The sequence below is a fragment of the Ipomoea nil genome, unplaced genomic scaffold (assembly GCF_001879475.1).
Source record: "Ipomoea nil cultivar Tokyo-kokei standard unplaced genomic scaffold, Asagao_1.1 scaffold0926, whole genome shotgun sequence".
NCBI classification, from domain to species: domain Eukaryota; kingdom Viridiplantae; phylum Streptophyta; class Magnoliopsida; order Solanales; family Convolvulaceae; genus Ipomoea; species Ipomoea nil.
Genome location: NW_017617354.1, coordinates 767,506 through 784,783, shown reverse-complemented (window position 1 = coordinate 784,783; position 17,278 = coordinate 767,506). Strand labels below are relative to the sequence as shown.

Sequence of the window (17,278 nt, the reverse complement as noted above, 5' to 3'; positions counted from 1 at the left end):
GGTCCTTCTAATGTTTAACGAGACCTTTGCTTATCATTTGCAAAAAAAAGGGGGGAGTACTGTACTCAGGGGGATTATTTGTGATGGTAGTTTGTGGTGGTTGAAGTACCTTCTGGCCTTGTCTGGCCGTTTTTGTGAAGAATTGGTCTGTTTTATCTCCTTATCCATCAAGGGTTGTGTGCTGATGTTTTTATGGGTTGTAATCAAACAATATTTCTTTTTGCTATAACTGTTACCAGTACTTTCCCTTTAATTATGCTTTTGTTTCCCCATCTTTAGTTGAGTTGTTTTGCCAAATAATAGCCAAAGTGGGAGTTTGTTAGTGTTTTATTTGTTTAAGAAAAACCCTCATATATAATTGACAATATTGTTATGGAAAATTAAGATAGGGTTTAGTTTGTTGTCTGTCCGTCTTTAAAGAAGACTGATTGATCAGTAAATTCAACAGACGCACCTCTAGATCAAGCCACCGAAGGACTGACAAAGGAAAGTTTCTAAAAGCTGGCACGCGGTTATGAGACGACTATTTTGGAAAGAATATCAGCGAATCATCTTGAGAGGTATGGACCGAATCTCAACATTTCTTTCTTCACAAAAAGTCCTACATTTTACAACCAGAGATATATTTGGAGAGTGTCCAAATCAAGAAGTATATATATACTTATTCATTCAGAAGTTAGGATTGCATTGATTGAAGTCGAAACACTCTATACTAAACAGAATACACATCTTTGGTTGTCATGCCTCTTCTCAAAACAATATGTTTATGGTGATTACAAAGAAGAACTTGAGAAGTATCAACTTTGCTTAACCGATTGGTCATTAAAGCGGACTGCATCAGAGTTAGCTCTTCAATTGAAGGGATTTCATTGGACTTCTGAATGCGTGGCTCTCTGACTTCAACAATCCACTAAACCTTTGTAGACTGGGTACTGACCTTGTGTGGTGCACTTGGTTGAGATTGTTCTTCTCTACTTTTGTACATTGGATTCTGAGTTAGTGGATTGGACGCATCGGTGATCGTCCCCCAGATGTAGATACACAATGTATCGAACTGGGTAAACAAACATATGTGTTGATTTACTTTCTGCCTTAGTCTACCGCTTTACGAAATATATGCCTATCTATCTGAATGACTGCTTGATTGAGAATCTGAGTTAGTCAGTCACCAATTCAGTTTGCAAGAACGTAAATCAATGATTCCAGATTAAGAGAATATGCAAAATTACATAACTATTGAGGTATATGATGGATTAATCGCGATCAACGTAATTGCCTTCTTTTATTATGTTGAGATGTTTAACATACAACAATTCTTCCATTGAATAAGAGTTAATACCATCTGAGGTCCTCAGAGTATAGTGGTTTTGCCATGTTTCGTCCTAAACTTTTAAATTGACCATGTGGTCCTTCGACTTTCAAACTTAACCATTTGTAGTCCAAGTTAACCACACATGGTCCTTCAACTATTAAATTTTAACCAACCATGGTCCTTTCATGAGGACCACTACTGGTTAAATTTTGAAACTTGAAGGACCATGGGTGGTTAACTTGGACCACGAATGGTTAAATTTTAAAGTCGAAGGACCACAAATGGTCAATTTGAAAGTTTAGGACTAAACGTGGCAAAACCACTATATGCGGAGAACCTCATATGATATTAACTCCTTTGAATAAACTCATATCTTTATTAATCAAAATTGCCCTTAAATAAAATTTTAAATCATAAAGTAATTATTACTTGTACATTTCACGCGGATATATCTTAGTTAAAGAGATAATTGTTCTAGACGGAGATATAGTATCAAATAATATAAAATTTTATTTGTAAAAATATTTTATTTTTCAAAATAAACCTCTAATTAATAAATATTATAAAATTTGAATTTGGAAATTATAAGAATTAAATAAAAAGAATTTGATTTAATAAATCATTATCGAATAAGTCATATGTTGTTGCATGATTCTTGGATGTTCACTAATTTCTTCATCATCCTAAAACAACATAAACCAGGAGTTATAGATCCCTACATTTTGGTTTACCATTCAATTCAATAAAGCCTTTCACTATAAAAACAAACACTACAAATCATTTTAAGAAAGCAGAACTACATACTATACATACAATTAATCAAAGCAAAAACAATAAAAAGAAATAAGAGATCCGAAAATGGCTGCCAACCAAAAGCTTGTTGCAATGTTTTTTATGTTTATGGTTGCTCTCTCTTCCATGGAGCTTGTCCATGTCCATGCTAATGAAGAACCAAAATACAAGGGTATTGAAATAACCACTCCTATGACTCCAATGGAGACCAAGAACGGTGCCAAAGGAGAAAAAGAAATGATGGTTGAGAGTGGTACAGAGGTGTTTGAGAAAGTATAAGACATATATATGTGTTAGAATAAACATGTTATTGTATAGTACCAAATAATTATGTGTGATTTTTGATTCCTTTGTAAGAATAAGGATGACGTGATGCAGCAGTGGTGTATGTAGCTAGCTAGAGGACCAGGTTCTTGCTGATTCTTTGGGGTCTCCCTCTTTTCTTTTTCTCCAAAATAATAATAATACTTGTAAATGTGATAATGACAATGTTCAAATATATTTTCATATACGTATTATAATATTGGCATCGACTTCTCACTTCAAATAAGAGAGTTAGTGAAGTGATCGAATTCTTTTACACTAGAGTAGTTGAGTATAAACTGATATCTTCATTAAATAAGATACCCTTTAAATAAAAACAACAAAATTTTTAGAGTTAGTTTCATTTTTAATTTTGTCCTAAATTTATAGGTGGCAATTCACATTTAGTCTTTTTTAACATTACCTTTGGTCTTTTTTAATTAGCATCTATCTAATAATCTACAATACATAAAATCTAATAAGAGAATAAAGTTAGGCTTTTAACGGGAACAAAAAAATGTTGGGCTTAATTGTTTGTTAAGATGAATGATTCACATTATTTTGATTTTAGTATTTGTTATGGTTTTCCTTATTTAGCATATATTATATTATTTTCTTCCCTGTTTTTTTTATCAAAGCAATATTATTTTTTCCCCTTAAATAACCATGCATTCCGTTAGAAAAAAAATTTATTAACAGAATATTCCATTAATTATTTATTATTTTTAACTTATTGATTTCATAAGAAAGGTCTTACATTTTATTCTCATTTAAATCAGAGTTTGCATAATTGTTAAACATATACTATGAATATATTAAAAAAATACAAAATACAATATAAAATTTAACATAAACATTAGTCAAATAACACTACTGGAAATTCTGAAATTTCCGACCACCTGAAAATGATCTTAAATCAAGTTGAATGCCTGGTTTCCGACCACTTTTGGTATCCGGAAAAACCTTTGCTGCTATTTCCGACCACTTTTTGCTTTCAATTTGATTTAAGATCACTTTCAGGTGGTCGGAAATTCCATAATTTCCAGTAGTGTAATTAGCCCGACTAAATAAATAGCATTCAAAGTTAGCATCAAAGATTATAAATAGAAACCTTTGAAAATCATTTTCTGCATTTAAAAAAATAAATAAATTTGGATTTAGTTTTATTTCCTTTTATATCGTTTAATTAACCTTCTTTTGATTCAATATTTCAATTATGTTTTTGTATTATTGAAATGATTTTGTTCATGGTATTAATATTTTTTCGTATGTATTTCAATAATGGTACAATTGTATCTTACTTTACAAATAGAGTTAATTTCAGCAATGCTCCTCCGACGATGTTGATTTTCCACAATTATCTCCAACTTTTAATTTAGACAATTTAGACACTTTACTTTCAAATTCTTTACAATATTGGTCCTTTAACATGCTAAGGGTGTAATTCTCCCTTTATACGCCAAATTAATCAAAATACCATTGCTGAAATGACCACAAGCACCAAATTAATCAAAATACCATTGCTGAAATGACCACAAGCAAAGCCGTGGCATCCCTCTTTCGAACTCCTCTTAAAACCCCAACAGCTCTTCTTCTTTATAGCCCCCGTCCACCATGTCCCAAAGATCTTGGGACACAAACAAAGTCTTCATCATGCTGCTCCAAATCTCATATCCACTCCCATGGAACACCGGAATTCTACTAATTAACAAGAAACTTAAATAAAAAAGTTTAATATTAGTATCTTACATTATTACCAACCTGAATTAGATAGATACCAGGTAATGGAAACAATAATGCCATACATTTCACCAAGCAACAACTTCCATTAAGTAATTCCATCTAACATCACACGTACAGAAAATAACTTCAAACAGACCCTACATAGCTCAATACTAAATTTAGTTAAAATAACCATATATTTCGACTTATTTATAATCAACCTCTATTGACTGCAATTGTAGCAATTGCCATGGAAATCAAAAATCAATGACTTCATTGTTCTGTATGAAAAGTAAGTACTCCATTTTATTACACTTGATAAATTAAATAAATCAGTAGCTACAACCAAAAATAATACATATCCATTTAATTAATTCAGAATTAGATGTTTAAATTTTATAATGCCTTTATAATTTTTCATTATAAAAAAATTTAAAAAATGAAATAATTTCATAAGTTATATTATCTCTATTTTTTACAATTTAAAGATTCATTACCTTCAAATTCATTAATTAATTATATTTACTACAGTGTCCATTGTCTTCTTTTTACACTATCTTGTAATTAAATATCAATGTTATAATACAAAATATGTTATATATATTGTTACCAAGTATTTTGTACAAATATAATAAATATTAATATTTTGATCAATACTTTCACATGATAATCTACTATTCACATCTCACAACACATGCAGTATTTATTTAGAATATCGTTTTTGGACTAAGTATTTAGACTAGCGTTATTACAAAATTGCAAACATTTATTTTAGTGACAATTATTAATCTCATATATATTTTCTGGCATTTATATACTTTGAATTATTGATTTAAATAAACAAATTCGACATTCAATTACTTATGCATGAATATCTCCTATATAATCTTGCATTGATATACTTTGAATTACTTATTTAAAAATAATCATTGTGCATTACCTCATTCGCTCAATGCGTGTGCAAAACTAGTATATCAATATGTATAATTTTAAATATTTTTGTTAATTTTGTCATATCTTTGAAGTTTTCTTACAAAACTTATGTGTTTACCCATTTTATAATTTGACATGTCTTGCCACTTGTAATAATAATAATAATAATAATGATAATAATGGTAATAATAATAATAATAATAATAATAATAATAATAATAATAATAATAATAATAATAATAATAATAATAATAATAGAGTTAGTTTTATTTTGGTCCTATATTTATAGGTGACAGTCCATTTTAGTACATTTTTAATTTCTTAGAAAATATTCATTTGGTCCTAGTATTATTGTGACAACCATTTTTAGTCCTCCGTCAACATAGTTGTTGAAATGTCTTTAAAAAAAAAGACACTTTGATCTTTCTTTTATAAGTTTGTTGACCTGGTATATTTTTAAAGTTTATTTATTTTGTAAAAATACATAATTGAAGACCATAATTCTCTTATATTTATCGATATTTAATTTAAAATGTTTTGATGATAAAGGACAAAAAATAGTCATGCTACAATAATACTAGATCAAAAGTGAATATTGACTGTCATCTAAATCTAGAACAAAAAATGAAATTAACTTAAAAAGTGGACTGTCATCTAAATACTACTGCTACTTACATGTGGTGGAGCAAATGCTGACATGGATAGGTCAACCTATAAAAAAAATGGGTAAAATACAAATTTAACTGGATGGACAAAACATGGGGGCAAATTGACATTTTAATCAAAATCTATTTTTAAAAAATATTATATTTCTAAATTCAAACTTAAAAACACAACAACATTATTTCCTAACCCAGTGAGGTAATTACATAGACTGCATAGGAGAACAAAAGGGCAATTGCAAGTGATGGTTTTATTGGGACCGGGTCCACCATAAACTGGGTATAGAGGTATGACAGAACAAGACAAATTATATCATTCACCGCTGTGCATAATGGATTATGCACCGAGCTTCTAAACAACGTCGTTTTGTTTAATGAAAAGAAACTGTAACGTTTTCCTTATGTTATTATGTTATTATTAAGGTTATAATAATAACAATAATAATAATAATAATAATAATAATAATAATAATAATAATAATAATAATAATAATAATAATATTAAGTAAATATGTGGTGCAAATCAATAGGCTGAATAAGTATTAGAATTTAGTCAGCATTAGGTAATTAGTTGCCTACATTGATGGGATATAGGTATTTAGACTCCCAAGTCCTCTCAATGCTCAGTTGACGTATCATACACCATCTAGAGTCACTGAGAGAAGTGAGAGAAACACAATCAAGTCTACGGTGATTTCACAGCAGCCCGAGGAACTCCCGCCCGTCAGACTACGAGTCCAGGCGATCAAAGTTCTACCAAGGTTATAAGCTATGGTTGTAGGTTAGTGGACCTAACTTTTTATTTATTTCCACGTATAAAGTATTCTCTACGTGGATCCTGTGTTTACATTTGGTATCAGTGCCATATTTTATCTCTGCCTAGCCTTTTGATTGATTGCATAATACAATTTGTTTACATATGATATACATTATTGTATAATTTAGGATTTGTATGTAATGTGCAATCATATTTGTTGGGCTGCTGGAAATATTTGTGTAAACCTATATCCGCATTTAGAAATCAAATCGTTTTTTTGTTTTTTTTTTTTTTTCTTGCAATTGGTTTTTTTTGGACTGCTACTGCACTGTTCATCGCCTTTATCTTTTGTTTCACCGGATTTTAAGCTTACCGGTAGACCATTATTGAGGGAGGAAAGGCGTTGGATTTTAAGCTCTCCGGTTGTTCTCCTATATTTTTTCCGGCTGACTGTCCGCGAAGAGGACGGCGGTGGTGGCGGAACCGGGTTTTTCCCGGTGGTGACGCCACTACTGTCTCCTCCTTCAGGCGACCGGTGATGACCGGCGGCGGAGACAGGTGCACGGCGGGGGCGGTGGTGGCGGAGTAGGGACCTCCCGGCGATGACACTGCTATCGCTTCTGCTTCTCCGTTTCTTCTCTGTTCTCGCTGCTGTTAGGTCACGTAGCAGATGAAGAAGATGATTTATTACAGTCATGGGCCGGGTCTGGCCCAATTCAGCCAGACCTAGGCTCTATTAAAAACAAAATAAAATTCTGGGCCTGTTTATTCTTTTGCTTTTGGGCTTCCTGAATTTTTTTTTCATCATATTTGGCTTCTTCTTATGGGTTTATCCAATTGATTTTTATTTTTTTTGCCTAAAGTTGATATTAAATTATAATTCTTTTGAATTGCAGTTTAAATTGTATTCAGTATTACAATTTAATTGTGGAGCATGAGTTATAATATGCATAATCTGAGCATTTTTTTACTATTTATTGCATTAATTATTCGGTCGTTATAATTATACATATGTTAGAAAAGCATCTTCTTTTAAGTATGAATTTAGTGCCTTTTTAGGTCTGAATTATATGCCTATTATGCATGTTATAATGCCTTTTAGGTGAATTTAGTGCCTTTTAAGGATAGATTAAGCATATTCTTTTACTCATTCGGTTATTGCTCCGCTCGTGCCTTTCTAAAGCTATAAAGCACATAAAGTACATCAAAGTTCTAGTTTACCCAAATTTAAAGCCTTATCCATGGGTGTATAACCATCTTATAGATCTTTCAAACAATTTTACTTCAAATATGAGAACCCATGACTTAGGGAAGTTTCCTGGAGAGGTATACTAGTTCTGTAACACCGCCGATTTTACCAAATTTTAAAAGCTTAATTCAAGGGAAAACAAGCTAAACATCCATTAAGATAAAGCGGAAACTAACAATCAAATACGGGAGATGTTATGCCACACCTACATGTCTACAGGTGCACAGGCTACGTCTAATCAAAACGTCATTAACATACTCATAAGATCAAGGTACACAGGCCACAAGTCCAACTAGGAAAACCATAAAGAGCTACACTATCTAACAGTCTGGTAGCGTGCTCTCCAAGAAGCTACTCACAACCTCTAAAAACAGCATAAAGCTACGGGATAACACCCGGTCAGCGAATAATGCTGGTAACCTACCAACACGCGTTATGTATCATAATATACATACATATAATCAAAACCATTTGGAACTGGAAATACGGTATATATCATTTAAAGCCGAGAGAGGAAACATCAGTAGACTCATCAATCACTCACAACAAAGTTCAAAGACCAACATACTAAACCAGATAATAGAACCACAAGCACCAAGCTCAACAACAAGGTACAATATGCGACACACAACGAAGGATTCATAGTAGACATGCTCTTAAGCAATGGAAGGCGAGATTCACACCATAACGAGTTCCAAGTCCACATAGGACACTATCACACCAAGTCATATACCGCGGAGTCAGCACCACGGCTCGATTCATAGTGGATCAGTGTGGATGACTCCAAATCATCAACAATCATGCTTCACGTGGTCATCGCAACGACCCGAATCACATGCAAGTGTCATCGCAATGACAAGGACCGCAGCCAATGGAAACAGAGCTAGCAACTTTAAGTGTATACACCCCCTATTGAGATTCCAAGCTCAATGGGTTAGCTACCATCTCTGGCAACGGGGATATGTTTCCCATGTTGCCCACAAGTCACAAGTAACCAAACGGCCATCCGGAGCTTCACTACCGGTCCATTCACACATAAGTCCCCACACTGTCCACTTTACCAGCTCAAACATCTCATCGCATCAATCCATCATCCCAACAAGAGTCAATACACACAGAATCTAGAGATACAACAACACATAGATTCCACACAAAGTGTGTACAACAAAGGATACCACATCTGTACCTTGGAGATTAAGGTCCCATACCCTTAATCGTGCAATCAAGGTACAACCAATACCCATGTTTTCATCACAGGAATCAATCAATGGATCACAACAAAGATATGAAACCATACTCAACAAGGAAGGATTATAATCCAACACCAACGATGGTCTACACAAGTTGCCAACCTCAATAGGAAAAAACAAACCACACACACTAGCATTACAACATCAAACTAGCATGCATATCAAACGGGTAAACCAAAATAGTTCCAATGAACCACAAAGACTCAACATCAATTCAACGAATCACAAGGTTGGATCATTAGCACGATTCAAGACACCAAATCCTAACATGGATAATTAAGACATCGCTCTAGACATATGTAACAACAAGGAGACACACAAAAGCTCAACAATCCAATCAAACGGGGGCCAAAGAATCACACACGAATGTGCGAAAGGGTGGGAAAACAACCCCAAACCATTTCTCAAACATGTTCCCCGCGGGTGGAACCACGGGTAGGGCTCCACCCGCAGGTACGCCTGTACCCAAAATTTTAGAATTCGCGAAAAATCACTTTTTAGGCCAAGTTCAAGTCCAAATGACCCCAAATCTTTCACACAACAAAGATATGACTTGAACATATGAATAACTCATAAAATGGCATTCAAGAACCCTAAATACAAGCTCTAAAAATGCATCATCACAAGATCATGCATCAAATACTCAAACACATCAAGAATATCACATAGAAGCCAACAATCATTATTATCAAGTGAAAGTAGGTTTTGTGAAGCATGGGTTACCTCTTGTAGACTAAGAAAACCTTCTTCAACCTCAAAGCACGACCAAAGCTCTTCTAAAACAACCTAGCACTTCACCCACCAGTAGATCTTCTACAAACTCCCAAAACCCACAAGGTAGAATAAAGATTTAGAGAAAAGATGGCGGAATCTTGTAAGGAAAAGATGGGGAAGGATAGATCTTACCATTCCTAGCCTTGTAGAGTTGGAAAGGTGGAATCTTTGCTTGGGATTCCTTGAAGAACTTGTGAGGATGAACCCTAGGATTTCCTAGAGAGAAGGAGGAGTAGGGAGCAAGAAAGAGATGTAGAGAGAAGGGAAATCCTGAAAAGTAATTTGGATTTCCTTGGTTAGGGTAGGGTTTTAATGCTAGCATTGTGTGAAATGACCAAAAGGGCCCCTTCCTCCCAAAACTTGTTAGGAGAAAGACAAAGTCTAAGGTACAAGGTCTAAAGCCCAAGGTACAACTCATTGACCAAATTAAGAGGATAAGGAATTTGGTCAACTAGGTCCTTCAACTAATTTCAAAGGGAAATTAGGATAAGAATTATAAAGCCACAAGGAATTAATTAAGGAATTAATTTTGGTTTTATGGAATGAATTTCCGGAGTGTCACTTCCTCTCCCCCTAACAATAAGCTTCGTCCCCGAAGCTTGGGCACAACGAGGTTTAACAAAAGGCTAGCAGTTTGAACAACATGTGACAAGTTGGTAAAGTATGGAAAACAAGAGGTTTTAAGCACAAAGGTGTCCACCAACTAACCAAAGCTAGAGAAATCAAGGTTTCAAATTAAGGTGATAAGATTGATAGGCTTAGAAATAGGCTAAGGGTTCACAACGGTATGTCAAGAAAGAAAGATAAGGTGATAGATAAAGATTAACCAGAAGGGAAAACTAAATCTACCTCTAGCCTAACTTCCGGCTTAAAACTGGCCACCGATCTTCCCAAAGCTAACGTCTATGCTAAGGAACAAACTACAACAGAAACTGGCACCACAAGAGCCCTAAGCTAGATAACCCGGGAACGAAGAACAAGGATCACGTCTTCAACTGATCACCACTGACTTCATCAACCAAAGGAAGCAAGGTACTCACACTGCACAACCAGATCTCGGCATCCGCTTGAACTTGATCCGCGCTTCCAGACAAAGGCTACTACTGCCAACACCAAAACACGAGCAGGATGTCCTTCACCCTAGCTCTTGGGCTAACTTGATGCAGGCTGCCAACTTAACACTTGCATTGACACACAACCCACACCTCTCTACAAAGCAAAGCTCGAAGACTTTAGAACTTACGATCCGGATGAAAGATCCAAAACAGGAACGTTAACAAAGGAGAAAGGTAACTCGGGGAAAGAAGGCTCACAAGAAGAGTCTTCGTTCAACGAAGAAGGTTAGAGCGAAAGGTTTAGGTTCAAAACTTGAGGATCACGTTACTTAGGAATAGGATCAAAGTCATCAAAGTTCCAACTTAGGAAATAAGGTTGCCACCTTGCACAGAATCGTTAGAAGCGAGGAATACAAGAACGAGGTTTAATAGGATAGATAAGGATTTCCTAACGGAAGAGTTCTAGGTTTAGGTTCAGGGATAGCATTGATTAGAAAGGGAATCAAGATTTTCAAAGTCACAACTTAGGAAAATGAGGTTGTTACCTTGTACAGAGTCAATTCAAGATGGGAGCAAGAACGAGTTTCGAAAAGATAGGAAGGATTTTCCAATAAAAAGGCTTTTGGTCCGTCAAGGTAAAGAGAGGAAAACAACTTTAAGAGGGTTAGGGATTTCCGACTTCGGGAGAAAACATCTGTTCGGCGCTTGATCACTACACTTTTGTCGAACTGAAGGTTATTTTCTTCGATTCTAACGCGACTTAACTCCCAGACCTTGCCATATTTCCTTCAAAAGCTGAAGTCACCGTCGCCTTACACAAGACGGTTAGGAAAGAAAACAAGAACAATGTCCGGAAGGAAAGGGATTACTTGGAAAAAGTATGATTGGGTTCGTCTAGGAGGAGGAGGACGATTAAAGAGGGTCAAGGGTTCTTTGACTTCAAACGGTTTCTTCTTCTTGAGAAGCTAAGAACACCCGTACCTAACCAAACTTCTCCAGATCTCTTGAAAACCCAAGAAGCTTCGAGTCAAAACCAAGGTCAAAACTGACTCTTAAACTAGCTAACACCAGAAGTTAAAACGCAAGGAAGGACACGAAGGCAAAGGGAGGTGCAACAAAAGGGTATATGAACTTACTTCATCCGTCTCAGCTTGCATCAGACTTACGTCTGTGGATCTTGCCTCGCCGAGGTCTCGACTTCGCACACGGGTCCTAGCTGCTTCTTCCACTGAGTCCACGGTTGATTCCCCTTTGAAGCTTACTTCCCGACTAAGGTCTCACACTACCAGCTGGTTTCGGGCTTGCTGAAGTCTTCCTCTTAGGCATGCACTCAAAGGACCGGTGACCTTTCTTACCACAAGCAAAGCACTCTACCGGCTTCCCGTGACAGTCCATGCCGGGGTGGCGACTTCCACACTTCTTGCAAACGGAGCGCTTTCCCTTAACGTTGTTTTCCGGATTGGTTGGGGAGTCTTATCAATCTTAGAGTCGTTCCTTTGAAGGCTTCGAGATGGTTCGGCACCGGTAACTGACAAACTCATAACCACAGGCACAACACTTGTTTCAAAACTCCTCTTACGGTTCTCCCGGATTCCTTTCTGAACTTGCTGCACCCGATAGAGGTCGACTGCAAAAAGGTAGGCCTCATTAAGACTCTTAGGCTTCGACACCGTCAAGGCTTTCTTAGCCTCGAAGTTGAGTCCGACTACAAACTTCTCAACATTACTCTCCTCGGTAGGTACCAAAACTAAGGCGAAACGGGCTAACTCCAAAAACTTCTTGTGGTACTCCATTATTGACATGGGTACTTTCTTAAGGTGGAGAAACTCCTCGTACTTTTCCGCCTTAAAATGAGCAGTATAGAACCGCTCACGTAGCTTATCCTTCAAGCTTTCCCAACTAAACCCCGGATCTTGTCTACAAGCTGGCCTTTCAAGCATCCACCACAAATCCGCTTCTTGCCTAAGGTAGAACGTAGCTAACTCCACTTGGCGATCCTCTGGGCAGACCACTACTTCGAAGATCTTGTCAAACATCCGGATCCACTCTTCCAGCACTGCGGGATCTTCTTCACCAGCTAAGATCGGGGGACGAAGACTTGATACTTGGCGTACTACGTCCCGATTCTCATTCTGAGGAGGGTGGCTGTTGTTGAGGAGGGCGTTGCTCAGCGTCCGCTGATGCATGCTTTGAACTCGGTGCCTTAACTTAAAATATCCCACAACAGAAAGAAGGACAAAGCAGAGGAAGCACAATAGAAAAATATAAGAGAACTCATAACCTCACTGCGCGCCCTAAGGTTCCTAAGACTTAGGTACTTAAACACTTAGGATTCGAGCTTAACTTCTTATGGTCTTACACTTGAAAGCACCAACCTAGGTCCCAATCTAGGTTCTTAAAGTCCAACACTTGACATCCTAGGCTCAAACCTAGGCTCTGATACCAACTGTAACACCCCCGATTTTACCAAAATTTAAAAGCTTAATTCAAGGGAAAACAAACTAAACATCCACTAAGATAAAGCGGAAACTAACAATCAAATACGGGAGATGTTATGCCACACCTACATGTCTACAGGTGCACAGAATTGAAGCATGTGCTCCATCTCAACTAAAAGCCTAAGCTGATAGTTGGATACACATTAATGGATATATGCTCACACACCCCCTCACGTGTACGGTGGATTCCAACCAACACGTGGACCGGTAAACCGTAGTCGCTTACGAGTGGCGTTGTGATTCGAACCCATGACCTTTGGTCTGGCTCTGATACCAAATTGAAGGATGTGCTCCATCTCAACTAAAAGCCTAAGCTGATAGTTGGACACACATTAATGGATATATGCTCACACACAGGCTACGTCTAATCAAAACGTCATTAACATACTCATATGATCAAGGCATACAGGCCACAAGTCTAACTAGGAAAACCATAAAGAGCTACACTATCTAACAGTCTGGTAGCGCGCTCTCCAAGAAGCTACTCACAACCTGTAAAAACAGCATAAAGATACGGGATAACACCCGGTCAGCGAATAATGCTGGTAACCCACCAACAGGCGTTAAGTATCATAATATACATACATATAATCAAAACCATTTGGAACTGGAAATACGGTATATATCACTTAAGGCCGAGAGAGGAAACATCAGTAGACTCATCAATCACTCACAACAAAGTTCAAAGACCAATATACTCAACAAGACAATAGAACCACAAGCAACAAGCTCAACAACAAGGTACAACATGCGACACACAACGAAGGATTCATAGTAGACATGCTCTTAAGCAATGGAAGGCGAGATTCACACCATAACGAGTTCTAAGTCCACATTGGAAACTATCACACCAAGTCATATACCGTGGAGTCAGCACCACGGCTCGATTCATAGTGGATCATTGTGGAGGGCTCCAAATCATCAACAATCATGCTTCACGTGGTCATCGCAACGATCCGGATCACATGCAAGTGTCATCGCAATGAGAAGGACCGTAGCCCAATGGAAACAGAGCAAGCAACTTTAAGTGTATACACCCCCTATTGAGATTCCACGCTCAACGGGTTAGCTACCATCTCTGGCAACGGGGATATGTTTCTGTTGGTCCCGATAGGGTGGCGAAAGTCTAGAGTGGGGGGCGGGTGAATAGACTTTCAAGCTTTTTCAAAATAAATAACTCTTTGGTAACTTCAACTCTAAGTAACAAGTAAATAGAGTAAGTTTAACATTGCATAGCGGAATAATATTATGTAAAGAGTTATGCCTAACCAATAATTTAAATGCGCATGTAAGATGGGTACAGATGATATGTAAAGTGACAAAGATATCTTGAATATATAAAGGAGATGGTTCACTCAATATTTAACAATGATATTCAAGATTGTAAATAAATATCGTGTCACGTCGACCGTGTAACGAACGTTACATGAAACATGTCGAACTTGCATAGAATAATTCAATATTTTAGCTCGTGAAGTTTGAGTCACATGCATACGTGAAAGCACACTAAACCCGAAAGATTAAGATTAACTGTGAATAGTAAACGAGTTAGTCGGATAAGATAGATAGATAGAGCAAATTATGTAAGTGCGGTATGTAAATGAGAGAGGCAATTTATAGTGGTTCAGAAGTGGCGTAATCTTCCTAGTCCACTTTACTCCATTCACTTCTAGGAGTAATTCACTATTTTCCACACACAGTTACAATAGTAAATAAGCGCTACACAAGCACTTCTTCCGGATGTCTTGCACACAGCTACACCCAACTCCGAGTGCCTCGCACACAGCTACACTCAACTCCGAGTATTTCGCACACAGCTATACTCAACTCCAACTAAGTGTCTTGCACACAGCTACACTTAGCAACTACGAGTGTTTTGCACAAAGCTACACTCACTAGAGTATTTTGCACACAGCTATACTCTTTTTACAATTACAAATACAAAGGTAATTGTATCTCTCTCCAACAAGTTTTGAGACTATTCAGACAAAGTCTCTAAGAATGTTTGAGCACTTGCACTTTTCGAATTTTGCACTTGTTTTCTATCTCTTGTCTATCTTGTTCACCTCTGCTTGTCTTCAAGTCTTCATGGCTTTTTATAGGCAATCAAATATATCCGTTGGAGTAGGATAATTTGATATTTGAAATTTGAATCTTCATAGCCTGATATTGTTGACAATAGTAGATCTTCAATTTTGATTTGATTGTCAACTTGCCTGACAAAATAATATTTTATCTCAACTTGATTTTGAAGTTGTTTCTTAAAATATTATTTTTGTTGTCAATTTGAATATCCAACGAATCTTTGAAATAAGTTCTTCTGATAGAATTTATTTCTAGGATAAGTTTTTATATTCATGTCTTCATAAATATTTTTCCGTTCTGATCAAATATCTTCAGGAAATTTTGGATTATTGTGGCATGTGGGCTGATCCAAAATAAATTCTTTCAAATTTATTCATTTTCTAAACATCTTGCTTCTTTGCCACATTGTGCTCCTTTGACTTTGGTACTTCTTGCTTGTTTGACTTGAACATTGTGCTTTTCTGATTTTGGTTACATTGTGCTCCTTTGGACACATCGTGCTTGTTCACATTGTGCTTCTATAGAACATTGTGCTCTTTTTCAGATATTGTGCTCTTTTTCAGACATTGTGCTCCTTTGAACATTGTGCTTGTCCGCATTGTGCTCCTTTAAGAACATTGTGCTCCTTGGAACATTGTGCTTGTCCGAAAACTTGACTTGTAAAAAATAAGTCCTTGAGAAGAATTGATCTCAGGTGTGATCATTTTGAGTAACGACTTTTACCATTTCCCCGTTAGGCTCATCCGATTATTTCTTGCAACGCCATTCCTTTGTGCTTCTTTCTCGGATGAATACTCGTAGGACCAAAATTAATTTCCCAAATTAATTTTGTTCTTCCTATGGTAGATTCTTTTTGACTCGATATTCTGATTTATGATGCTTGTACTAAAAGTCCTAAAAACTAAGGGGATCTAAAGTACATTTGGCTCATCAAAACTTACAAAAATATTCCTATCAATTTTCCCCCTTTTTGATGATGCCAAAACCTATACTCAGTCATTTGACTTGTCTTTTTTAAAAACAATTATTTTTCAAAAGATTTTTTTAACTTTGACATAGCCAAGACGAGTTTAACATTTGATTTTGACTCTAGGAAAGGTATTTTTAGCAGCTAAAATTCCTATTCGCATTTTTGGATTTTAATAATAACGAATTTTTGCAATTTTCCAATTTATGCGATTTGATACAATCTAAGCTAAAAATGTTACCTTTCAAGACAAATAGAATAATAATAGATAAAGGAAAACTTAATAGCATCATAAACAGATAATTCGAACCATTTCAAATTGTTCCATGATCATGAGTTCAAGTTCGTGGACCATACAAAAAAAAATGTGACAATCATACAAATCACTTGATGATTCTGTTTCTCCTTTCTTCAAGCACATGATTTATATGATTTTGAACTTCAATGAAATTGTCACTAATGGTATAATTGTTGCCTAACTGCCCAATCACATAATAGTTGAATGCTTCAATGATGTTGTTCCCGGGCAGTATTCCTTCTTCATACCATATGATGCATTCTTCTAGACTCCTTCCCCCTTGAAGCTCAACATCATTGACTTTGATATATTCTTTAAAAACCATGATCATTAAAGCTCTAGCATAGCTTTTGATCCTCCTGAAGTTCTCATTCGAAACCCACAAGTTTTGGTCACTTGGACCATTCTTCTTCATTCCATTTGGTAGGTCATTCAAGGTTGCCAATTTTGGCATTTCAACTCTACCATCTCTTGGTGTGGATTCCAAATAGAGAGCTGCTTTGTTGTACCAGTTCGGTCAATAAGGCTTAGTACAACATTTTCCAGATTTTTTAGTCTTTCATTTGAGGTTGTGCCAACAAGGTTTTGCTCTTCTTGGGTTGCGGGAATACATCTTGCTCC

The 17,278-nt window shown here is 36.3% G+C and overlaps 1 long non-coding RNA gene across 1 annotated transcript; it reads right to left on the bottom strand.

Moving 5' to 3' along the window:
• Window positions 1-1,587: 1,587 nt before the first annotated feature.
• LOC109179526 lies at window positions 1,588-16,862 on the bottom strand. Its single transcript, XR_002053916.1, has 3 exons — window positions 16,851-16,862; window positions 10,595-10,599; window positions 1,588-1,678 (listed from the first exon to the last, which is right to left on the bottom strand). It is a non-coding gene; the product is annotated as an uncharacterized LOC109179526 (long non-coding RNA).
• Between the last annotated feature and the right edge of the window lie 416 nt (window positions 16,863-17,278).